This window comes from Lissotriton vulgaris, chromosome 9, assembly GCF_964263255.1.
Source record: "Lissotriton vulgaris chromosome 9, aLisVul1.2, whole genome shotgun sequence".
In the NCBI taxonomy this organism is placed as follows: domain Eukaryota; kingdom Metazoa; phylum Chordata; class Amphibia; order Caudata; family Salamandridae; genus Lissotriton; species Lissotriton vulgaris.
Genome location: NC_141697.1, coordinates 414,780,017 through 414,806,408, shown reverse-complemented (window position 1 = coordinate 414,806,408; position 26,392 = coordinate 414,780,017). Strand labels below are relative to the sequence as shown.

The 26,392-nt window shown below is 43.9% G+C and overlaps 1 protein-coding gene across 2 annotated transcripts in view; it reads right to left on the bottom strand.

Moving 5' to 3' along the window:
* Positions 1–26,392, bottom strand: part of WDR20 (WD repeat domain 20) — a 263,372-nt gene that overhangs the window by 63,018 nt on the left and 173,962 nt on the right. The gene's annotated exons all lie outside the window — the stretch shown is intronic.

Here is a 26,392-nt window from a genome sequence, read left to right as displayed (position 1 = left end):
GATGACAAAATGCCTAGTGTTAAAGACGTGTACGATGCCAAATCTCAACACCTTTTTAGGGCACAGTGTGGATGGAAAATACAGACTGCTCGAGTACATTATATAATTAAACCACGTCTGCTACTGTTTCTCTTCTCCTGCTCTAGGGGTGCTTTCTCACCCCTTGGGACTTTCTGCAACGGGTCCACTCGTTGATCACTGTGAAGGAGACGCCGTAGCAAACAATGTAAGCTCTATGGCTTCCTTTCCGGACCTCAGATTCCACCAACCTAGAATTAAAAGGATTGGAAATTTGCAACTCAGTTTTTGGTATGAAGCCTTTATCATGGAACCCGGTACTACGAACTCTACCAGATCACAGAAGCATCTGCTTAGGTGGTTATACCATTGCAGCCACAGAGAACAACCTTTACAAAGCCTCCAAGGTTTTGAACGTCATTTTAATGCATTTGTGATATCAAGACAAAACTCTATATCCGCGTGGCAGTGTAGCTAGTAAACTACACTTTAAAGGCGGAAGAACAAATATGAGGGAAGCAGTACTTGTGTAAAAACTCTGCTGAAAACTATGATTTAACTTAGAAAATGGGCTCATTACTGAAGTTTTTAATCCTCAAGTGTCAAATGTCGTTTGCCATCAGGTGAAGTTAGAGCACGTGGGAATGCAAAAATGCCCTTTATAATATTTTCCAAATTCTCCTACTTTTGGGTTAGTTTAAATAGCTGAATACATCGAGTGCCTTCAATCAGCATTTGTAGAGTACAGCAATGCCTCCCCTGAGGGTATCTAGTCCCTGGGGTGGGAAGTCTGTCGAGAAGCCAGGTCTTGAGAACAAGGCGGGAAGAGGGAAGTAACTTGCAGAAAAAGGCAAAAAAGGGGGCAGAAATACAAGCGAGTGGAAAAGGCTAAACAGAGGGCAGAAATACGAGCAGAAAAGAATAGACAGAAGGCAGAAAAAAACGACAGGGCAAAATAATGAGAAAAAGCAAAACGGCAGAAAAACTAACAGAAGAGGCAAAACAGAGCAAAAAACAGGCAGAGAAGGGGAAACAGAGCAAGAAAGGAGCTGAGGAGGCACAGACCGAAGGAGGCAGTTAGACAGGCAGCAGAGGGTTTGTTCAGTTTCAAAAGAGCTTAAAATCAAATCCTGTATGAAAGGATAGTGTTACCTACGAAGGAATTATTGAGAAGGAATTAGTTACTTACCTGTACACTATAGTTCTCCAGTATTATCTTTCATAGATTCACATGCTTGTATCTTCCCCGTCGTCATGATGGGAGTCTCACGGTAACAGAATGACCAAGCAGTATCATAGAGAAGAAAAACTGCATAGAAAATCCCCATAGGGGCTGTATTATTTGGTAACCAGACCATTTCTTTGTTTGGTCCAAAAGCCAGCCAATCAGCATTGCTGCCCTGCCCTCACACTCCCCAGCAGCAGCTTCCTGCCTCAGATTTCCGTCCCCGAGTGAGAGACATGGATAAATACCGAGAAACAGGTTCTGCCTGAGAAACGGGGAGGCGGGCGGGCGCATGTGAATCTATGAAAGATAATACTGGAGAACTATAGTGTACAGGTAAGTAACTAATTCCTTCTCCAGTATTACATCTTTCATAGATTCACATGCTTGTATCAGAGTAGTAAGCAGTGCTCACAACATTTGTAGCGTTTCCAGGACAGAACTCATAAGGAAGCTCTGCCGCAAAGCAATGATATAACAGTACATATCAATATATAAGTAATACGATAAATGCATGTTTAAATATAAATCAAAGCACTGTATAGAAAATACATCATGCCATTAGATCATACCTTACTGAAATAGACGTTTCAGAACAGCTTGTCCCACTGCCGTGTCCTCCTTCCACGCAGTGTCTAGACAGTAGTGTCTTGTAAATGAATGCACGCTCTTTCACGTTGCTGCTCTGCAGATGTCTGGCAGCGCCACTCCTGAGAACAAGGCCATCGAAGTTGCCATCTTCCTCGTGGAATGTGCATGCACCTTAGAACATAGCGGCTTTCCCGCTTTTTCATGACATTTGAGGATAGCTGAGGAGAGCCATCTGGCGATACTCAGTCTTGACAAAGGAAGACCTTTCCTTTGTCCTTCGAATGCAATGAATAATTGCTTGGACTTGCGGAACGTTTTTGTCCGTTCAATGTAGAACTTTAGGCATCTAGAAATGTCTCGAGAGTGTAAGGCTCTTTCTGCTTCCGATGAAGGATTGCTGAAAAAAGTAGGCAAAATAATGGGTTCATTGAGGTGAAAAGACGTTGCCACCTTGGGAATAAAGGTAGGATTTGTTCTTAATATAACCCTGTCCTGACGAAATTGTAAGAAGGGTTCCTCCACTGAAAAGGCCTGGATTTCGCTAACCCTCCTTGCTGATGTTAAGGCGAGCAGGAGGGCTGTTTTCCATGACAGGAACTGTAAGTCTGTTTTGTGTATAGGCTCGAAAGGTGGCCTCATAAGCTGCGATAGGACTGTATTGAGGTGCCACGGCACAGGTGGGCGTCGGATGGGTGGGAAAACTCTAAAAAGTCCTTTGATAAATTCCTTTATTATTCTGGAGGACCAGAGAGATGGTTCATTTGGCTTCCGCCGGAAGCGTGATATTGCTGCCAAGTGTACTTTGACCGAGGCATGCGACAGACCTGCCTGAGATAGTGATAGCAGGTAAGGTAGGATACCTTCAGGTTGTACCTCAAACGGATGCAAGTTTTGTCTGTTGCACCAGTGGCAGAAACGGGTCCATTTCGCTGCATATGTTTTGTTTGTTGATATAGCTCTGGCTTGTGAAAGAATATGTAAAAATCAAAAGAGGGAGGTAGAGCTGATCGTTGGATTCATGCTCCACGGGGATAGTTACATAAACAAAGTGAATCCAGCAGGGGAGAGGGACAGGAGTGATCAACAGTGATTGGAACACTCAAAGTGTTGAAAAATACCCCTCACACACCAAAAGGCCCCTTGGTGTCATGCTTCATCATCGGGGTCTTCGCACCCCTCTATCGGGATGCGGCGTGCTGCGACCTACGACTACGCGGGAGCACTTGCAATGTTGGCTATGTGTGGTGTCCAGTGTGTGGGGTATATACAGAGTGAGTGGGGGGTGTGTAGTGAAAAAATATTAAAAAGTACCTGGCACTAGAGTGTGAAAGAAAAATTTATTCTGGGCTCTGGCTGGTACTGTTAAAAAGAAGTGCAGGTTGAGGTCTAAGTTGTATAATGAATGTTCAGATTGGGGACCCACCTGAACGGACTTAATGATGATGTACCCTGGAGTCAATTATCATCATAAAGAACCAACAGTTCTGAGTAACAACAATGTGTGATTTTTTGGACACGACGCATGCGCCAAAAACACTCACTACCGTCAGGCATGTACACATGTGTTAACCCAACTGCACATGCGCCGTCAACATTGGATCCCTGATGTAACGCCATTTTCAGGCCGTCACCGGCCATAATAGACACATGAGCCCTGTTTGGTTAGAAAGCGGATGCTCCATACATGGGCATACTTTCAGTGGTAGGTAACACCCTCATTCAACCCTTACGAGCACCAATCAGGATGGGAAGGTATAAATACTCTGAACCACACCTAAACTCCACAACAGCGGAGCAGCGTGCGGGGTAAGACGGTGACAAAGGAGTCCTGTGCTTGTGAGTATGATACGGAACATATGACCTATAGAAAATCTTCCACGAACGTAAGTGTGTTAGACTGAATGATTACAGCTATATTATTACCTACTACAGATAGCCATTGAAGCAACACCCCGGCGTTCTGACTATGCTCATGAAGCCCACAAGAAAGCTTCACAAGTAGGACAACCTCTTACAGTACATCCTAGTACTATGTGTGTTATATGTTGTATGTGTTGTGAGTCCATTTTTTAACAGCTTATAAAATAAGCATATGGTACGGTTCCTGGTGACTGCACCAGTTTGAACTACCCGCTACATGGGTAACCATTAGTTGTAAATATTTTTCTTTTGTCTTTCTACAGGTCATTGTGCTTGTAGCAGACCGCTGTAGGCACACTTAGCCTTAAAATTTATTTTTTCACTTTTTTGTAAATACACAATTTTTAAAAATAGACGTGAGTAGGGAGGGGAGGTTGTGCCCCCGTCCTGAGGAAGGAGCTTGTCTCCGAAACATGTCGACAACAATGCACACCAGAGGTCTTGTTCATTATACAACTTAGACCTCAACCTGGAGGTCTTGTTCATTATACAACTTAGACCTCAACCTGCACTTCTTTTTAACAGTACCAGCCAGAGCCCAGAATAAATTTTTCTTTCACACTCTAGTGCCAGGTACTTTTTAATATTTTTTCACTACACACCCCCCACTCACTCTGTATATACCCCACACACTGGACACCACACATAGCCAACATTGCAAGTGCTCCCGCGTAGTCGTAGGTCGCAGCACGCCGCATCCCGATAGAGGGGTGCGAAGACCCCGATGATGAAGCATGACACCAAGGGGCCTTTTGGTGTGTGAGGGGTATTTTTCAACACTTTGAGTGTTCCAATCACTGTTGATCACTCCTGTCCCTCTCCCCTGCTGGATTCACTTTGTTTGTGAAAGAATATGCCTGCATTCTTGCGAAATATCTAGATTTTTAAATTCCCGCTCATGAGGTTCCATGCTGACAATTTTAGTGATTGCAGATCCGGATGTAGAATCTGCCCTTCTTTCATGGAGATGAGGTCTTGAAATGTCGGGAGCTGTATCTTGTCGCCCCTTGATAATTGAAGTAGGTCTGAAAACCACGCCTGTCTCGGCCAGGCTGGTGCTATCAATATGACCCGGCACGGTTCCAATCTCATCTTGCGCAGGATTCGCGGTATCAACGGGAACGGAGGGAACGCGTAGGCAAACCTTCCTGTCCAGTCCATGAGGAATGCATTTCCCTTGGAGCCTTGTTGATGGTACCTGGACGCAAAATGAACGCACTTTGAGTTGTTTTTTGTTGCGAACAAGTCTAATGTGGGAGTGCCGCACCTTTGAAACAAGTTGCGAATCTGAGTGTCGTGTAGTTCCCACTCGTGCGTCGCATTGGGAGTGCGGCTCAGGGCGTCCGCCCGTGTGTTGAGGACTCCCTGTATATGCTAAACCTGAATTGAAATGCCGTTGGTTATGAGCCATTTCCAGATTCTTTGCGCCAATGTCGACAGCTGTTTGGATCTCGTTCCACCCTGTTTTAGCAGGTAAAACATGGTCGTGGTGCTGTCCGTTTGGATAAGTACTGACGATTGGCGTATTCTGGGAAGGAATGCTTGAAGCCCTAGGAACACCGCTTTGAGCTCCAACATGTTTATGTGAAGCTGAGCTTCCCAATCTGACCAAAGGCCCTGAATTTCCAGCTCCTGAAGATGCGGACCCCATCCTTTCAGCGAAGCGTCCGTTGTCATCACGAAGTCGTGATCTCGAGGAATAAAGCTCAAGCCTTGGTCCAAGTTCTTTTGAATCTTCCACCATGACATGGCCACCTTCATATGGTTCGTGATGGTAATGCGATCCTCGAAGGTTCCTCTGGCCTGGACCCACTGCTCGTCCAGTTGTTCCTGCAAAGGCCTCATTCGAAGACGACAGTTTGGTACCAATGGGATGCAGGATGATATCATCCCCAACATAGACTTGTATATCCTCACGGAAGTGGACCTTTTTGCTTGAAGTGATGCCGTTAGCCCCATGATCTTTCTCATTCGGTCTTCGGAAGGATAGGCTTTCCCTGCTCTGGTGCATATCCATGCCCCTAGGAACTGGATGCCTTGGGCCGGAGTCAGCAAGGATTTCTCTAAGTTGGTCCTCAGGCCCAAGCGCTGAAACAGCCGGATGCAGCTCTGAAGAGATCTTGCTGCGCCCTTGAAAGATGGACCTGTCACCAACCAGTCGTCCAGATATGGGTAAATGTAATGCCCTTGCAGTCTTAAGTGGGCCGCCACCGGGGCCATGCATTTGGTGAACACCCTTGGGGCTGATTTGAGTCCGAATGGCAGGACTTTGAACTGAAAGTGGCGACTCTCCACAACAAATCTTAAATACTTCCTGTGCTTCCGATGAATGGGAATATGGAAGTACGCATCCATGAGATCCAAGGACGCCATGTAGTCTTTTTCCTTTATCATGAGTAGGATCTCTTGCAACGATAACATTCTGAAGGGTATCTTTTTTATGTATTGATTGAGATCCCTCAAGTCCAATACCTGTCTCCATTTCCGGGTTTGTTTCTTTTTGATGAGGAAGAAGTGCGAATAGAAGCCCCTCCCTCTGAGATGTTGTGGCACTTCTTCTATGGCTCCCTTTTGCAGAAGTGAGAGTACTTCTTTCTGCATTTCTTGACGATGTTGGTTGAGCCTGAGCACTGGGGGATGATCCGGTGGTATTTCTACAAATTCCAGAGTATGACCCCTGCTTATGACATCTAGAACCCATTTGTCTGATGTTATGGACATCCAGTTGGTGAAGTATTGAGACAGATAGTGGTCGTTTTCCGGGATCTGTTGTGTGGGGAGCGCCGGCCTGAAATCATTGACGTCTGTTAGACTGTTGATTTTTTCCCCTGGTGTTTGGTTTACCTCTGGACTGTTGCTGGTAAGAGGAGTTGGAGGACCTGAACTGGTTGTTGGTATTATACTGTCGATATCCCTGTTGATTATACGGCTGATATCGATAGGACTGAAAAGAGGGTCTTTGATTAAATTGACCTCTTGCTCCCCTCTTTCGAAAGGACTGAAACCTTCCCTGTTGGAGGGATCCCAGCGCTCTAGCTGTATCCGTGTCCGACTTTATGCCTTGCAACGCCTCGTCGATATGTTTGCCAAATAAATTTTCACCATCAAAAGGCATATCGACAATCTTCGCCTGCACTTCTGGTCGAAACGAAGTCGCTTTGAGCCAGCCTTGCCTGCTAAGCGAAACCGCCCCAGCCATCTGTCTGAAGGCCATAGACGAGACATCCATGGCGATGTCGATAGATTCGGCAGCAGATTTAGCACCATCTTTAAGGATGGCTGCCGCCTCCTCCTTTCTGTCTTCCGGTAGCGCGGAAAGTATGGGTGCAAGATCGGACCACATTTGCCTGTTGTAACGGCTAATCAGGGCCATTGCATTTGCCGCTTTAATGGTAGAGGCTGCCATGACCGCAAACCTCTTACCTGCACCATCCATTCTCCTTCCTTCCTTGTCCGGTGGCACTAGGGAAGTAGCCACTGGGTTTTTTGAATTTCTCTGCGCCGCCTGCGTCACGACTGATTCCGGTCTGGGGTGTCCTATGAGACAGGCTGCTGCGGACTCTGGCGCTCGGTACTTTTTTTCAATTCGAGGGACTGAAACCGCAATAGACGCCGGTGTTCTCAAAATCTTTAGGCCCTCATCCCAGATATGAGGGATAATCGGAATTGAGCGAAGCGATCTCTTGTTATCGTCCTTGAAATCGTACAAGAAACAATCCGTCTCTTGAACTTCCACATCCAGCTCGAATCTCTTAGCCGCTTTTTCCATGATATCATGGAAGCTTCCGATGTCTTGAGGAGGAGAGGTAGACGGTAGAGGGACAGGTGACGGAGCCGATGGTAAAATGTATTCATTCCATTCCTGCCCTGAAGCATCATGGACAAGCTCTCCTTCAGGCTGTTCCTCTTCGTCGGATTCCGTTAAGTCATCCCTTATAGTAACAACTTGTTTTGATCTCACCCCTTGTTCCTGTGGGGAAGTTGCTTTAGGTGTCTGAGAAGAAGGCATCTGCGTAGCTGGTTGCGAGGTATTCGCCTCTGGGAAACGACGGTAGTAGTCGTTTAACATCAAAGGTCAGACACAAGAGTGATAGGTATGGAAACCGTCTCTTGGCGTTCCTTCTCACGTGAGTCCTCATGTTGTTCTTCCTCCTCATCGTAATTACCAGATTCCTGAAAAGATTCATATCTGGAAGACTGTGGTCTGTCCTTGAAGGAATAGACTTCCTCCTCATCCGTGTCTTGGCTCTTTATCTGAAGCTGAGAAGGACTGTATGCGGCACCTGAGGACTCCTCTCCATCTGAGTCGTGCTCTAACAACGAGGATGGTGGCAAAGGTGAAATCTGTGTCCATGAGGTGAACTCCGCAGATTTGCTGATAGTAGCCGAACCCCTGGTCGACTGAAAAGACCGGATCGAGATCATGGTCTTCGACTGCGGTGATTTGAATGCTTTTGCAGTCGTTAGCACTATTTTCGTCGACGGTGTCGTCGACGGTACCGTCGACGGAACCATCGTCGACGGAACCATCGTCGACGGGACCATCGTCGACGGAGCCTTCGTCGACGAGACCATCGTCGACGGGGCCCCCGTCGACATCCTCGACGTCGAACCTGTCGTCGACGGAGTCGTCGTCGTCATCGTCGACGGTCTTCTCGTCGACAGTGAAATTTTACTAGTCGATGTTGATATCGTCGACGTCGTCGTCGTAGCTTTAGATCCTATCGTCGACGAAGCTGTCGTCGTCGACGAAGTCGTCGTCGACGGTGAAGTCGTCGACGGAGCTGAAGTTTTCACCACTGGTCTTGGAGCAGAAGCTAGGGAACTGGTCGAAGGAGCAGACCCAGGCCCTTTAAGACTCGACTGCTTTTCCAGAGGAGTCATAGGAAGAGATGATGCTGATTTCTCCTTAGATTTACTCCTTTTAGACTCTACTTTCTCCACAGAAACAGAGGCTTTCCTTTTCTTGGGTGTCAAATGAGAGGAATCCTCCTCAGAATCTGAGCCTGATGTGGCCTTCTTCTTCTGAAGCCATAACAGCAATCTAGCCTCTCTGTCTCTTTTAGTTTTGACAGAAAAGGATCTACAGTGTTTACAGTCTTTCGCCACATGCTTGGGATGAAGACAGTAAAGGCAGTCCTTATGTGGGTCCTCAGAGTAGAGCCTGGCCTTCCCACAGGATCTGCAAGGCCTGAACAGCCTCTTTTTAGAGCTTTCAGCCAAAATAAGAAAAATAGGTACACACAATACCTTAATCCAGTAGACAAGGAACAAGATTCCAAAGGGTCAAAAGTTCACTCAGGAACAGAGAACTGAGCAGAGCTCAGGGAGACTCCTTTCTCACACGAAGGCGGGTGGAAATCTGAGGCAGGAAGCTGCTGCTGGGGAGTGTGAGGGCAGGGCAGCAATGCTGATTGACTGGCTTTTGGACCAAACAAAGAAATGGTCTGGTTACCAAATAATACAGCCCCTATGGGGATTTTCTATGCAGTTTTTCTTCTCTATGATACTGCTTGGTCATTCTGTTACCGTGAGACTCCCACCATGACGACGGGGAAAATACAAGCATGTGAATCTATGAAAGATGTAATACTGGAGAATGGTCATTCATGTAGTGTTTTTATGTCTAGCCTAGATAGGGCTTTCTCTGCCTCTTCTCGATCGGTTGTATTCCGCCAGAAGTTATCGCCAGCGTCTGGACATGGTTGACCGGAGGTCAGTTAAATATTGCAGAGCAGCGTGCTAGAACACGCTTAAGAGTGAATACACTTGCAGCTAGCTGCCTGCCTTTTGTGACAGCCCTTCTGATGTACGACTCCCAGAAGGCGAAGGCTGTATAAGTCACTAAAATACTGCCAAAGTATCTACAACAGGTAAAAAAATGAAAATATTGCTACAGGGATCCGAAGGATTTTTTTTTGTGTCTGCACTTCTATTTTTTTTTTTTTTTTTTTTTTTTACAGTGGAAGGGTTCATTTTATTCAATTCAATTGATAACTTTATTTCGGTCAAAGACCATAAAAGTGCACATAAAATACATACAAGCACAAAATATTAAAACAATAAATAATCAAATTGTTAAGAAGAGAATTAAACTGAGTTATTAAGAGCGGGAAAATAGACTGTCATATTTGCTACAGTTAAGTTAAGAGTTTGTCTTCTACGCCACATACTAAATAACGGGATACGGCAAACACAATAGGAGGATGAGTATCATAGGTCAGTATCCTGCAAGCCTGAGTGAAATGCAGGAGTTTGAGGTTCTTGCAAATTGGAATCAGCCAACAGTTTCTAATTGCAGAATAGGCAGGGCAAAAAAACAGGACATGTGGTACATTTTCGGTTTTAAAATCACATGCAGGGCAAGCTTCATTGTTAGTTTTTAACCATGACCTAATAGGTAAAGCGCCATGCCTTAGCAGAAGATACAACTTTCTAGCAAGCGGAGGTTCAATTACATCCAAGAATTCCTCAATTTTAGATTTTTTTTTTTTTTTTGTATGTTCTTATATAGCGCTCGACTACCCGGAGGCATCTCGGCGCTTGCCTTGGGAACCCGTCCTGGCTTTTCCCTGTGAGATCACCCCTAAACGGGCATCCCCAAGGTGAAAGCCAGGCATCCCGCCGCGGGGGGCCGTTGTGGAGATTAAGCAAGCTTAATGCCCAGAGTTGCAGAGTGTGAACCCATGATTAGGTCAGGCACCGAAGCGAGAATTATCGAGTCCGTGGACATTTGAGCTCAAGACCCTGCCGCGTCGGGAATTGAACCCTGGTCCCGGGTCTGACCTCTGCTTCAGGGTCTGCCTGCTCTAACCAGTGAGCCACACTCCGATTTTACTAAGGAACTCTGTCGTTAGCCTGCCCATAGTTGCAGAGCTCTGTAATGTTAGAAAATTCTGCCTACGTATCGGAGTGTGGAGTTCCCTTTTTGATATCCCAGGGCAATAGGTCTTGGGTTTGTCCCAAAGTTCCAGAAGGCCTATCGGATACTAACAGCCCTTGTGTGCTGCAGCCATGGGATCTTTTTACATTTAAGGGAGGTCCAAACCTCAGATAATTCTGCTCTGTAGGCGGCCAGTTCTGGGACTGACCAGAACGTCTTCCAATACATAATTGGTCTTGCACTTGTGATCTCCACTATTGGCTCCATCCCAAGGTCTAATCTAAGAGGGATCAATGGAGTACTTGCCGGTAATCCAACTAGATTCCTCATGAAGCTTTGTTCCACCCTTTTGAGGTTCAATATCTGTTTATGCCCCCAAAGTTCGGCACCATAAATTGCAGCAGTTCTGGCGACAATATATTTCCAAAGCCGGAGACACCGGCTTAAAGACTGACCCCCTAAATACTTTACTTATTCCCCCCCCCGCTAACTGCGATAATTTGAGTGCCGACTTGGCAATCTGCATGTTCCACTCAAGGCTCTCTGTCAGGGTAACACCCAAATATAGAAAAGTCTTGACCCTCTCGAGGGAAATACCGTTTAAGACCGGGTTTGGGCGTGTCCGCTTCGGGGGGTAGCAAAACGCTACAAATCAGTAGAGTGTTTTTTGAATGCCCGATGATGTTTAAGACAACAGGAGAGTGTTGTCTGCAAACATCAGAGCGGGCACTCTCCCTGTTGACAATTTTGGGGCATCGTTGTCCACCACACCATTCAGATGATCCACAAGTCCATTAATGTAGAGACTGAATAGTGTGGGCGCCAAGACGCACCCTTGACGCACACCTTTCTGGACAGAAAATTCATCCGTGAGGTCGCCGTACCTTCCACACCTGACCTGCGCATAATTGTATGGAGCCTAGATAGAATAGCCAATAGATAGGGCGGGAGTCCTAAGTCTGCCAACACCATCCACAATTTTGCTTGAGGGACTAAGTCAAATGCTGCCCGCAGGTCCACAAACAAGGTAGAGGCTGCCACCCTCCACACTTGCTGTTTTCCAGTACAGGACCTGCAAGCGAAATATTTGATCTAGGGTAGAGGTGCCAGACCTAAAGCCTGCCTGGAGGGTAGTTAAAATCCCGATCTCATCAATCCACCCAAGGATCCTATCGAGAACGATCCTCCCCATTAGCTTTTGTGAATTATCTATTAAGTTAATGGGTCTATAATTTGAGGGGGTAAGTGGGCAGCCCTTTTTAGGGCTCGCCTGCTGATGCGCATGCGCATAGCTGGCGAGCTATATTGTGGCTTAAACAGAGTTTAACCATCTGGGCGATTTGTTGCAGTGACCGAGAGCGCGTGCACATCAAAGCCACCAGCCTCCTCAGGCATCTCAAGCTTCCCCCAGCCGGCATTTCTCCTACCCCAATTATTCACTGCACGGCCGGCCGGCACATAAAAGGCTACTGCTCCTGGGCCCTATTCTTCCCTTCTTGCCTCTCCCCGCCCCCCCCTTCCCACCACTATATTGCAGCCTAACCATCTCGGACGCTGCTCTTGAAACAATAACCATTGTTGGTCATGATATAATTAAACGCTCTAATTATTTTATCAGGGCCACACAGAATTTTATAAAGTCTTTTGCTGGCATTTTCGTTTTATGCTGATTGCTATTTTACACCTTTCACATGCTGGCGATTTGCTTCAAAGGAATACATTCATCCTGAATCCCGTTACTAGATCTTTCTCCTCTTCTGCTATATATGAGTTTTAGTTGAATTTCATTGATCTCTTACTAATGATTTATAAAAAGTGCCACTCACCACACAGCTCCACCTACACAGCTCCACCGATGCACCCACCACACAGCTCCACAGACACAGCTCCACCGAGGCACCCACCACACAGCTCCACAGACACAGCTCCACCGAGGCACCCACCACACAGCTCCACAGACACAGCTCCACCGAGGCACCCACCACACAGCTCCACAGACACAGCTCCACCGAGGCACCCACCACACAGCTCCACCGAGGCACCCACCACACAGCTCCACCGAGGCACCCACCACACAGCTCCACCGAGGCACCCACCACACAGCTCCACCGAGGCACCCACCACACAGCTCCACCGAGGCACCTACAGCATCACTCAGCGCAACCACAGCATCACTCAGCGCAACCACAGCATCACTCAGCGCAACCACAGCATCACTCAGCGCAACCACAGCATCACTCAGCGCAACCACAGCATCACTCAGCGCAACCACAGCATCACTCAGCGCAACCACAGCATCACTCAGCGCAACCACAGCATCACTCAGCGCAACCACAGCATCACTCAGCGCAACCACAGCATCACTCAGCGCAACCACAGCATCACTCAGCGCAACCACAGCATCACTCAGCGCAACCACAGCATCACTCAGCGCAACCACAGCATCACTCAAGCTTTATTACAAATCACAAAAAGATGTTAATATTTCACTTCTGTTCTTGGATTTTCGTCACAATAAAAAACACTGAACATAATCTTCACAAAAGTTATTTACAAAAGTTTAAGATATTGCCATTACAAATTAAATAAATTATTTAAGTATTCATTATTTTAAAAAATTAAAAGCCATTGTTATTTGTAATATCAATACATCTAAGTCACGTAAATACAAAACATTGCATTACAAATGCTATAGGTGTCACATTTGCGAAATTTATAACTATTGGCATTGTAAACCGTGTCTGCTCGCAATCTTGGGGTTCTCTTCGACAACCAACTAACCTTCAAGCAACACGTTGTGAAAGTCTCCGCCACCTGTACCACCATCATCAGGTGGCTGAGAAAAATCACGTGGATGCTGCCTGCTGACACCCTGAGGACCGTAGTCCAGGCTCTTGTCATCTCACGCCTGGACTATGGGAACATCCTTCTCTTGGGTGCTGCCAAGGAGGTAACCAGGAAGTACCAGGTGGTACAGAATATGGCAGCTCGCCTTATCTGTCACCTTCCTGCCAGATCCTCGGTCACTCACCATATGCGGAAATTGCACTGGTTGCGTATCGAGAGCAGAGTTAAATTCAAAGCACTTTGCTACATGCACAAGATCATGACTGGGAGAGCACCTCACTATCTTTCTGCTCTGGTGCAGCAATACATTCCCCCCCGTACACTTAGGTCCTCCACTCAGAACAAGTTCAAGATTCCGCGCATCAACAGAGCCAAAATGGGAGGACGTTCGTTCTCCCTGCTGGCACCCTCCTTATGGAACTCTTTACCCCAATTTTTGCGTTCTGAATTGTGCTTTTTGACATTCCGTAAAGGAATTAAAACTTGGCTTTTCAATACTTAATTTTATGGCTTGACGCTCCTCCCACCCTTTATACCGCTCAGTTTGCCTTAGCACTGGGAAACCTCCGGGTAGCTGCGCGCTTAACAAATGTAATTATAAATAAATAAATAAATAAAATAATTGACAAAGCTATTAATTTAGCTATTTAAAAAAAAGCACATGAATAAAAAAAAATGTATTTATAAGACCAATAGCTCAAACTTTCCTAATACGAGCCCTATTGCATTTCCAATGCTTATTAAAAATTGGCACAATCTCAGCTCCCAACCAAGTTGGGGGCAAATCGGCTCCCTGCAGGATCTCATTAAATAAAACGGCAAAGTAAGGTGCCCAAATTTTGGGTTGTGTACGAAACAAATCCCCTGGCAATTTATCCAGTCTGGGGGCCTTATTAGGGAGCAATTTTCCTATTGCTACCTCGACCTCTCTGTGTGATAAGTTCCACCTGGGGGAGACAGATAGGAACTACGGTCATCTTTTCACAATCTGCAACCCCGGGGACACTAAGTTTGTTGAGGTCCAGGGGTTTCAAGAGTTAAGATGTCAATCTCAGGAATACTGTATAATACACCAAAGTGCTTTTCCCATATTGCAGGACCAATATTAGGGGCAAGCACAGGGGTAAGCCCGCTGAGGCCGGTTGCTACAATGGACCAAAATAGTTTGGAATCCCTACACCTTAATGCAGTTCCTAGCTCCTCCCACAACATGACCTCCCATTCCTTCTTAGCGTCATAGATTGCCTTTTTGTACAGAGAGCGTTGGACCCTATTCATTCAAAGCTTACTAACGGATGGTTATTTTTTTAGGAAACCATTAAAAGGTCATGCTACTCTTCTGCAGAGTACGCAGTTGTGAGGTGGGTTGGTGCGAGCTTGTCTAAAAGCCATGTTTAGAAAACAGGTTTTTGCACCAGGATATTTATATTTAAAAGACTCAAAGAAAAAAAAAAAAGATGCTTTTCAGTGACTCAATTGGAATGTAGGTATTTGCTCGATAACTTGATGAACTTACAGATGTTTACTCGAAGACTTGTAAAATTTGCAGATATTTGCTCTACAATCTTTGTAGATTAGCACACCTATTTTAATTCAAGTGAAATGTTGTCAAGCACAACATCATCAAAACCAACCGGGAGATGCCGAAAGCACATCATTGCAGATAAGGAGCAATTATATGGTGTTATAGAATAGGGAGTGCAGCCCCGGCAATGTGCGCTTTGCCACAGGTGGCACTTGTGCGTGCTTCTGTTGCTAACGGGGAACAGGCATCCGGTTATCAGACCTAGCTTCTGGATACTATTTAATACTTTGATTGCAACTACGCTTTCTACTCTGATAGCAGCAGAAGTGTCTGATGCGTTTTGTGTGCCCTCTATGTTGTGAATGGTGCTCAGGGCTGGGTGTCTACACTAGTCTGTCTCTACAGTTGATTTTATAAACTGCCTCTCCACATCTCATCTATATACATTATTAATAACATACACTATCAAAGCCAATTGGTCTAGTGTTTTCCACCAGCATTTCTTTTTTGCCTTTGCTCGTTTTTTTTCGTTTTTGTCATGATGTTTGCAAAACTTTACAGTTGGGGATACTACCGGGCCCTCAATATAAAATAAATATATTGGCTAAAAGCAACAGCGAAAAGGTTTTGGGTTTCAAATGTACACTTACCAGTGTTTAACAATACTTGTGGGGTAGAGGCATACATGCTAAATGCTGGTGGTAATGGCATTGCACAGAAAAGGCACCGTTATAAAGGTGGTTTCCCCCCTCACGTATAATGCTGCCACCATGTGAATGACTCGGCCCCAGAGCCATGAACTTGTCTCACAATGTGAGGGGGATAGGGCGCCATGTGTTTTCACGACTATGCTTACAATACAAAATGAACACAAAAGTGAGACTGACTGAGTAGTCAAGGAAATTACCTTTAATTCACTCCAAGAGATCTGGATAGGGTGACCGATTTACTGGCAAAATAATATAACTGATTCTTAGCTGAGCATAACGGAACTAACTCAGTTTGTGTTTGAAAGCTCCATCAAGAAAACAAATCAGTCATTGTACCTTTAGCAGATTTGGATTCATGGTCAAGTCATAAACTCAGCCATTAACAAGCATTTTTGCTGAGTATATAAAAATGTTCAGTGGGGAGTTTCATTGACCAATCACTTGATCCGTACCCCTGGGCAATCGTTGGCCACCCATACCTCGCTTTTTTTACTCCAGTACTGGGCCAAATATTTATTTGCACAGCTTGGAGACGTTTTTAAGGCTTGTTATTTTTTTCTGACATCTCCCTTTTCCCGCTTATAAGGATGCTTCAAGTCATACTGATTGGTACCAGTCCCCAGTCACAAAGATCTTTGTGTGCAGGAATGTCCCATAAGTGCAGAACTCTAATCTCGAGGAACACAGGGTCAGTTGTGAGTAGCTCATCAACGGTTTGCATTCTGGTGCATGCAGTCCTGGGTCAGGGACTAACACCTGACTGGGGAGGATCTGGCGGGTCCCCAACAATGCGAGCGTTTTTCAATAAAAGGAGTACGTTTTCATTTTCTTCATTGAAGGTACCCCGACTGATACATGCACTCAACGCAGGCATCTGTATTCAACCTCCAGGTCATAAACATGCAGCAATATGGGCAAATTCAGGCTTCCACCCTTCTGAGGTGAAATTACTTATTTTAATCATTTTATCATTCCTGCTTCAGGGATCAACCAAGATTTGTTGGTCAGCTTTCCTTGAGAAATGCCAGGGCACTCACCTCAAATAAAACCGGGCTTAGGTGAAATTTGAAATGTAAAAGTGACGGACGCAATATCAGTTGGATACATTTCAAGAAGTAGGATAATTTTAAATATGTTGAAGTCCCAAATAGCCAATCAGGATATTGAACCACAATTTGGACATTGACCAATTCCATTGCCTATTTCCCAATCAGAATTAAAAACGTTTGACTTTGGCTCTTCCATTGGTCCGTCGTAATTCACACATTCAATCACATATTTGAATTATTTATTGAAATGTCAACATCTGGAGTCTGAATACAGAAATCTACTGCCAAGGTTGGCAGAGCACGCTGCGCACTGTGCTGATGTAGTCCTTGTGGACTCTGTTTTAAATATTCAAAATGTATTCAATAAACAATACAAGAGCAATTATTCAGTCCAATAATATCACGCAAGATAATGAATACACATATATACTCTTTTATGTGTCTTGATAACTTTAAATCAAATAATTAAACTCTTTCACGATAACCATGTATCTCTGGTTCAATCAGAATATGTACATTCAAAAATGGAAACTTAACATCGTGATAGAATGTTACAGTTTTCTCATAATAACAATACATCACAAAACAATTTTTTGGAGTGCCCGATGCATTTCGGGACCATGATGTCCCTTCCTCAGGGGCAATCTGTGGAGGCAAAATACGACTATTGAAGATCACTGATGACATAATTCATGTTAAACACATACTCACTGCATGAGAACTCATATGCCACCTTGTGCGGGTCAGAGCATGCTGAGCAGTCAATAGCGATGAATTGACATAAAGTGTCAAACTCTTCAAGAAGATTTTAAGGTGTTGTTAATAAAGTGTAAGTATAAATGCTGGAAATGAAGTAATACTATGATAATAAGAGAAATGAAAAAGGATACACCTCGAGCTGTGAAGCGAGCAATCACAAAGAACCAGTGAGGCTAATTAAAGCACATACTCCTCAAATAGCTGCCAACACACATGTGCCGCAAAAGTACGATAACCAAAAAAGTGTAGGTCGATAAAATAAATAGTAGTGAGATAAATGTAAATAAGGCATACCTGTCTGAATCCTGCTAATCAACTACGACCAATAATAAACAAACAAAGAGCTTAGTGGTAAAACACAAACTAAATGCTTAACTAAGTGAATGCAATTCCCGGGGAAGTTAACCATATGCCATACCCGATAGTAAATCTTAGTTGTCACGTGAAATAATCAATGAGTGCCGCCTGGTAAACACCAAATATTCAAAGCCGATAAAGCTGCCCAAAAATAAGGAGTCCTCGATAATCTAGCTCACAACTTTACTACTAGAACCACTTGTACATGCAATAAGGTGCGGCACCATGGAAAAACAATGCGGTCAATTACACTTACCGGCGCGGAATACGCCGACTAGATAACCTCAGGACCTTATAAGGAGGACCAGGATCCATGGGCATAGTAAAAAAAAATAAAAAAGATAACTTCAGTGTTGGGCGGTGTGCGAGATTAAGCTGTGCTGGAGGTCTGTTCAAGGAGCTCTAAAGTGGTAAAACAAAAACTGTTGGACTAACGTGCCCAAACTATCAATATTACGCTGCTACGTTACTCAGCACAAACAATGTATCTCACCTACCTATGCTTTACAAAATTACTCGTTCATGCTGGTCTCTGCAAGTTGCTGGATACACCAAGGTGAGTGCGAGAAACGCTGGCCTCCGGTTTCTAATGAAACCATAGACATCGACATAGAAATGAGACTGGCCGAAAGAGAAAAACCCCTGACGTGCCGCCATCTTAAAACAGAGTGGTTTCAACGATGTTACCTGCTAGTTGCGGTGGTGAAAACGCAACCGCTATTATATATTGGTGTTATAGAGGAAATGTAAAAATCAACGAAATATAAAAAATGGATAATAGAACATGGTGCTACCTGCTATTTATGAAATTAGAGGGATGATATAATCTCCACCCAAGGTATTGTCACAATGATCACAATACGGTTAGATAAACAGACAGGGGAGTTAATGCAATAGAAATACCGAACTTAGAGCTGAATACTGGCAGCAAACTGCTGCTATTGAAACCACCTAAATCAGCCTGTTCCCATTGACTCCTAAAATTGTGTCAGTATGCAGGTATGGTAGATGACCGGTGAAACTAATGAGGAAACCATTGTCAACCTCTAGCCCTATACTCCCAAAACATTATAAGTGTAAAGAAGTGATAATGGACAGATCCCACAGAAAATGTATAAGTGCTCTGTAGAAACATTAGTGATCCATGTGCATAAACATAAAAAGAATGCCGATAGAGAAAAACAAAAATTAAATAAATGAAATATCTATAGCAGATGCTATATAATTTAAACATTAAAACAACAATCACTTTTACTAGACATTTCAAGTAATACAACACGATTATCAACAATCTGCAAGGTAATCATCACTATACATGTTGACATGTTAACCTAAACATTAACAACTCCAAAATCCAAGACAGAGGTATGTACCCATACATGATTCACTGTAATTCTAACAATGGAGACCGGAGATGCAATACACCTAATGCACACATGATATTACTAGTGGAAAAATGCACAACTATGGTTTGTTAAGATTCATCAGGTGCCGTATTATAGAAAAGAGCTCATATCAAAACGGTCGTTAAGACCAGTCGGTTGCATGGAGCACAAATACTGAATCCAATATAATTCACGTTGTAACAATATCCTGTCTACATTCATGCCTGGTCTACTGTTAATCTGTTCAATAACTTGAACCCGAAGTTGGGAAATGGAATGTTTTGCCTCTTCCCAGTGAACAGCTAAACTGGACGTTGAATATCCTTATGTATTGTCGTTTTGACATCTTCCTGATTTGGAAGGCATCAAAACAAGCATTAGTGCCAATGATTAATCAGTTGAATGATTTAAATCCACACATACGGTTGACATTCAACATTGATCAGGAAACTATACATTATTTGGATGTACAGATAAAGAGATTACCAAATCAATTCTGCACTTCTGTCTATACCAAACCTACGGATAGGAATAGTACTTTACTCTTTACGAGTTTCCACCCTCAAGGCCTTATCCGTAATTTACCGTACTCTCAGTTCTTGAGGGTACAGCGAATATGTTCTGATCCTCAAGAGAGTAAGATGAAAGTGGATCAACAGGCTCAGAAATTTCAATCAAGATACCATTGAGATCCTGGCAGCGAGGGTCCGGCAAAATCCAAAGATCACTGGTTTCACTAGAACTGATACGGACCAGGCTCAAGAGAAGCTGTCCCTCTACGTGGATGACGTGCTCCTGTACATTACCAATCCGGAAACCACTATTCCGGAGCTCTTCCTGGAACTGGAGTGCTATGGCAGATACTCCGGTTATACCATAAACTGTCATAAGTCGACTCGATACGACCCTAGGGACAGTGGCCGCTGGACGACATTGCCAGGACAACTAATTACGACAACTGAGGGATTTCAATATCCAAGGATTTACATCACCCTTGATAGGAAACTCTCGCTTCAGAAAAACATAGAAAGGATCATGATGAACTCTACAGGTGACATGGACCGCTGGCGACAGCTACCGATCACACTCTTCGGTCGAGCGGCCATGTACAAAATTATTATTCTCCCCAAATACTTATACGCCCTTCAGAACGAATACTATTTACTCCCTGACTCGCTTCTGAACAGAATTCACTTGGATCTCAGGGCCTTTCTCTGGCTCGGTAAACAACCCAGAATAGCACTGACCACTCTCCAACGACACCAATATAGCGGAGGAATCTCACTCCCTAGCCTAGAGGCCTATTACTGGGCCGAACACGTGACCCCAATTAATGAATGGCTACATGCCCAGGCAGACCATCCCAAATATGCCTTAGAACGACATAAACTGTCCCCAAACAATATACTGTATTACTTATATGGAGGCGCCACGCGAAAACATTTGCTTCCAGCGACTGTCCTCACATTACATGCATGGAACAAGGCCATGAAACGCACAGGCTAGGAGAAGACACCCACCCAGCAGACGCCACTATGGCAATGTAAGTGGTTGGCTGAACTTCATAAACTCAAAGGCTTTAAAAGGTGGGACGACATTAGGATTTCCACAATAGGAGACGTGATTGCTAGGGGGGAATTAAAATCCTTTCAGGCACTGAAGTCAGTTTGGGCTCCAACATTCACAACTCTTCAAATACACGTAGCTACGCCACGCTTGGAGGGCACAAAATATACACTTATCAGGACTTCCAGAATATGTACCGTTAGAGGGCAGGCTCTTGCAAGAACAGATCCATGGGGCGGCGGTCTCGCTCACATACAAAACCTTAACTAACAATATGCTGGGGAATCTGACGAAACTTAGAAGTACTTGGGAGGGTGAGGTGGGAGGACTTGATGACATAGGCTGGGACATAGTGCTAATGCATCCACGTGAGGTGGCGATTAAGTCGAGGCTCCGCCTCATCCAATACAACGTGCTCCACAGAACCTATTATGATAGGGTGAGACTTCACAGAATGGGGAAAATAGAAGACACTAGATGCCTCCGATGCCACAGAGAAGATGGCGATTTCTATCATATACTATGGTCGTGTGAGGTGATACAAACATACTGGAATCAAGTCTTTAGGGAGCTGCAAGAGATATTGGAGGTACCGATTGCACAGGACCTCAAGCTGGCGCTGCTGGGTATGACAAATGACGTGGACCTGCCGCGCCCTCTCCTAATATTCCTGGTTTTGGCCCTAGTAGTAGCAGAAAGAGACATTGCGAAACACTGGGGGTCACCGACCCCCCCGAGCTTGGAGGAGTGGAAAAGAGGGTTGGACCTTTACATGGCGGCCGAGAGAGTGACTTACAAATCCAGGGGCTGTCCTAGGAAGTTTCGAAAGGTTTGGTCCAAATGGAGACACTATCATGGTCTGGATGGGGGGCTGGGAGAGTGATTAACACACCAACACCCACCAAGTCTACACGGGCACCGGAGGGAGGGACGGGGAGGGGACACAGGGAGTTACCTGTTCCACTGATAAATGGACACTGCACTTGTATGAAATGAGACGTAACAGCAAAGTAAGATTGTGGAGGGGAGGGAGTAGGGGGTTTAATGTTGCTAATTACATGACTGTACTGTTGAGTTATGAACAAAATGCAAATAAAAATATAAAAAAAAAAAAAAAGAAAATTCAATCAAGAGGTTACCCAACTGCAATAATTGAGCAATGCAAGAAAAAGGCATTGGAAAAAACCCATGAGCAATTGTTGCAGAAAAAAAGCAGTGGAGTCTAAAACGCACAGGTTTTGTATCCCGATATTCAACAGTTTCAAATGCAGTCAAAAGCATTATCCTTAAGCGATGGGATTTATTACAACATGAAGATGACTTTAAAGGAATTTTCATTGAGAGGCCTCTATTTGCATACACAAAGGGGAGGAATTTACGGACACTGTTGTCTAAACCATCACAGATTGACACAACAGAAATTCGCAGAACCTAGCGTTGTAACAATTTTTTCATTGTAACTACATTACAGTTGGAGATACTTTGACACACCCACTGACTGACAGGTCAGAAGATAAAACTCAAACATACCAGTGATTGCAATGGTCAACATTATCTACTGTATAAAATGCCCTTGCGGCAAAGCTTATGTCAGAAAAACGGCCAGGAAATGGAGTGTTAGAATCACTAAGCACAAGAGCAGGATTCGCACAAGGACGTCAACGTCCAGTTTAGCTGTTCACTAGGAAGAGGCAAAACATTCCATTTCCCAACTTCGGGTTCAAGTTATTGAACAGATTAACAGTAGACCAGGCATGAATGTAGACAGGATATTGTTACAACGTGAATTATATTGGATTCAGTATTTGTGCACCATGCAACCGACTGGTCTTAACAACCGTTTTGATATGAGCTCTTTTCTATAATACGGCACCTGATGAATCTTAAACCATAGTTTTGCATTTTTCCACTAGTAATATCATGTGTGCATTAGGTGTATTGCATCTCTGGTCTCCATTGTTAGAATTACAGTGAATCATGTATGGGTACATACCTCTGTCTCGGATTTTGGAGTTGTTAATGTTTAGGTTAACATGTCAACATGTATAGTGATGATTACCTTGCAGATTGTTGATAATCGTGTTGTATTACTTGAAATGTCTAGTAAAAGTGATTGTTATAATTTTTAAATTATATAGCATCTGCTATAGATATTTCATTTATTTAATTTTTGTTTTTATCTATCGGCATTCTTTATGTTTATGCACATGGATCACTAATGTTTCTACAGGGCACTTATACATTTTCAGTGGGACCTGTCCTTTATCACCACTTTACACTTATAATGTTTTGGGAGCATAGGGCTAGAGGTTGACAATGGTGTCCTCATTAGTTTCACCTGTCATCTACCATACCTGCATACTGACACAATTTTAGGAGTCAATGGGAACAGGCTGATTTAGGTGGTTTCAATAGTAGCAGTTTGCTGCCAGTATTCAGCTCTAATTTCGGTATTTCTATTGCATTAACTCCCCTATCTGTTTATATAACCGTATTATGATCATTGTGACCATACCTTGGGTGGAGATTATATCATCCATCTACATTCATTAATAGCAGGTAGCACCATGTTCTATTATCCATTTTTTGAATTTCGTTGATAATTTTTACATTTCCTCTAGAACACCAATGTATTATTGCGGTTGAGTTTTCACCACCGCAACTAGCAGGTAACCTCGTTGAAACCACTCTGTTTTAAGATGGCGGCACGTCGGGGGGGTTTCTTTCTTTCGGCCAGTCTCATTTCTATGTCGATGTCTATGGTTTCATTAGAAACCGGGGGCGAGCGTTTCTCGCACTCACCTTGGTGTATCCACCAACTTGCAGAGACCAGCATGAACGAGTAATTTTGTAAAGCATAGGTAGGTGAGATACATTGTTTGTGCTGAGTAACATAGCAGCGAAATATTGATAGTTTGGGCACGTTAGTCCAACAGTTTTTGTTTTACCACTTTAGAGCTCATTGAACTGACCTCCGGCACAGCTTAATCCCGCACACCGCCCAACACTGAGGTTATCTATTCGGCGTATTCCGCGCCGGTAAGTGTAATTGACCGCATAGTTTTCCATGGTGCCGCACCTTATTGCATGTACAAGTGGTTCTAGTAGTAAAGTTGTGAGCTAGATTATCGAGGACTCCTTAATTTTTGGCAGCTTTGAATATTTGGTGTTTACCAGGTGGCACTCATTGATTATTTCACGTGACAACAACTGAGCTTTACTATCAGGTAGGGCATATGGTTAACTTCCCCGGGAATTGCATTCACTTAGTTAAGCATTTAGTTTGTGTTTTACCACTAAGCTCTTTGTTTATTATTGGTCGTAGTTGATTAGCAGGATTCAGCCAGGTATGCCTTATTTACATTTATCTCACTCCTATTTATTTTATCGACCTACACTTTTTTGGTTATCGTACTTTTGCGGCACATGTGTGTTGGCAGCTATTTGAGGAGTATGTGCTTTAATTAGCCTCACTGGTTCTTTGTGATTCCTCGCTTCACAGCTCGAGGTGTATCCTTTTTCATTTCTCTTATTTTCATAGTATTACTTCATTTCCAGCATTTATACTTACACTTTATTAACACCTTAAAATCTTCTTGAAGAGTTTGACACCATGTCAATTCATCGCTATTGACTGCTCAGCATGCTCTGACCCGCACATGGTGGCATAGGAGTTCTGATGCAGTGAGTATGTGTTTAACATGAATTAGGTCATCAGTGATCTTGAATAGTCTTATTTTGCCTCCACAGATTGCCCCTGAGGAAGGGACATCATGGTCCCGAAATCCATAGGGCACTCCAAAAAATTATTGTGTGATGTATTGTTATGAGAAAACTGTATAACATTCTATCACGATGTTAAGTTTCCATTTTTGAATGTACATATTCTGATTGAACCAGAGATACATGGTTATCGTGAAAGAGTTTAATTATTTGATTTAAAATTATGAACACACATAAAAGAGGATACATAAGTGTATTCATTATCTTGCGTGATATTATTGGACTGAATAATTGCACTTGCATAGTTTATTGAATAAATGTTGAATATTTAAAACACAGAGTCCACAAGGACTACATCAGAACAGTGCGCAGCATGCTCTGCCAACCTTGGCAGTAGATTTCTGTATTCATGTTCCTTAGCACTTGACAGGCAGCTAGTGCTACGCTGCGGCACCTTTGAAAGCATGGTTTAAAAAACTTTTGGAATTTTTTGATCAGTTACAACAGGGAGTGCGCTTCCAACCCCCTATTTTTCAACATCTGGAGTCTGACATTTGTAGTGGCCGGTTGGTATGCATATGTTTGGGATTAGACATTTCACTTATTTTTATTTCTTACTTATGCAGTGTCCCCAACAGCAGAAGTGGCTAAACACATTGAAGTGTTTAACACAAGCGCCTATTACGTTGCACAAGGTCAGATTGAGCTTATCTTTTGTATATATGTATTTACTTATGCTGGAAAGTGACTGTAAATCTAGTTTCTATTTGTTTGAGCATTCCACGGAGTGCTTGTGCTTTCGTTTTCACCTGCTTCGCCTTCCATCGCCTCAGCCCTACCTCACCAACACTGTCCTCACAAAGTTAATATAAAAGAAAAAAAAACTTGCTAAACTAATAGTACTGCAGTCCAAAGTGAGGGGGGGGGGGGGGGGTGAGGCCTACCGCTTGCAAAGGCGAGACCTACTGGCTTTCCCGAGGTTTGTTTCCTTTATGAAAGCCTAACTTGTTAATGTTCCTTTTCCTAAATAGCAATAAAGAAAATTCCCACTTCCTTTTTTCCAACACTTTTATCTATAAAAACAATACCGTGCATGTATGAATTAGCCTATCGTATGAGACAGGAAAAAGTCTAACCTGTGGCCACATAAAGACCATATTGACCCTACAATAAATTCACCCGCTCACACACAAAACTGTAACCAGACTCACACTCATGAGCAGATTCAAATAAACTATGAAACAGACCTCTTCAGGTCCCAAAGATGTACTGCCCCCCTTCAATATTGTCCAAAAAGTTTTGTAGAATGTTTTAAAGACAAGATATCTGATCACTTTTAGAGGCAACAGTCGGCAAGTTTAACTTACTCAAAGTGGTATATCAAAGAAAAATCATTTTTATTTGATAATTCAGACAATTAAAACTATTGGACAATAGAAGTCCAAAGAAAATAACTTGCTAATAAGAGCTATTTAAAGAGATAACCAGCTACTTTTATTATTTTATCTTCATTTGTAAAGTTAGAATCGCTAAACACATTTCGGGAACCACACTCTACCAGGTAAGCATCATTACCTCCCGTCCCACCCTCGCCTTTCTTCAGCAGGCATCACATCAAGAGAAACGCCTAAGCATTGGAAGGGGAAAAACAACCAAAAACAGGCAGAAACCCGTCCTACCTGGCCTCCGGGAAGACAGCATACCGGGAGGAGACGGCTACACAGCCCGACCCGGAAACGCAGCCCCAGCCACAGGAGGACCGCCCGACACCGTCGCGGAGTCCTGAGCCACCGCTCCGCCCCCATACCACAAGGGAGACTAGGAGAGGAGGCAC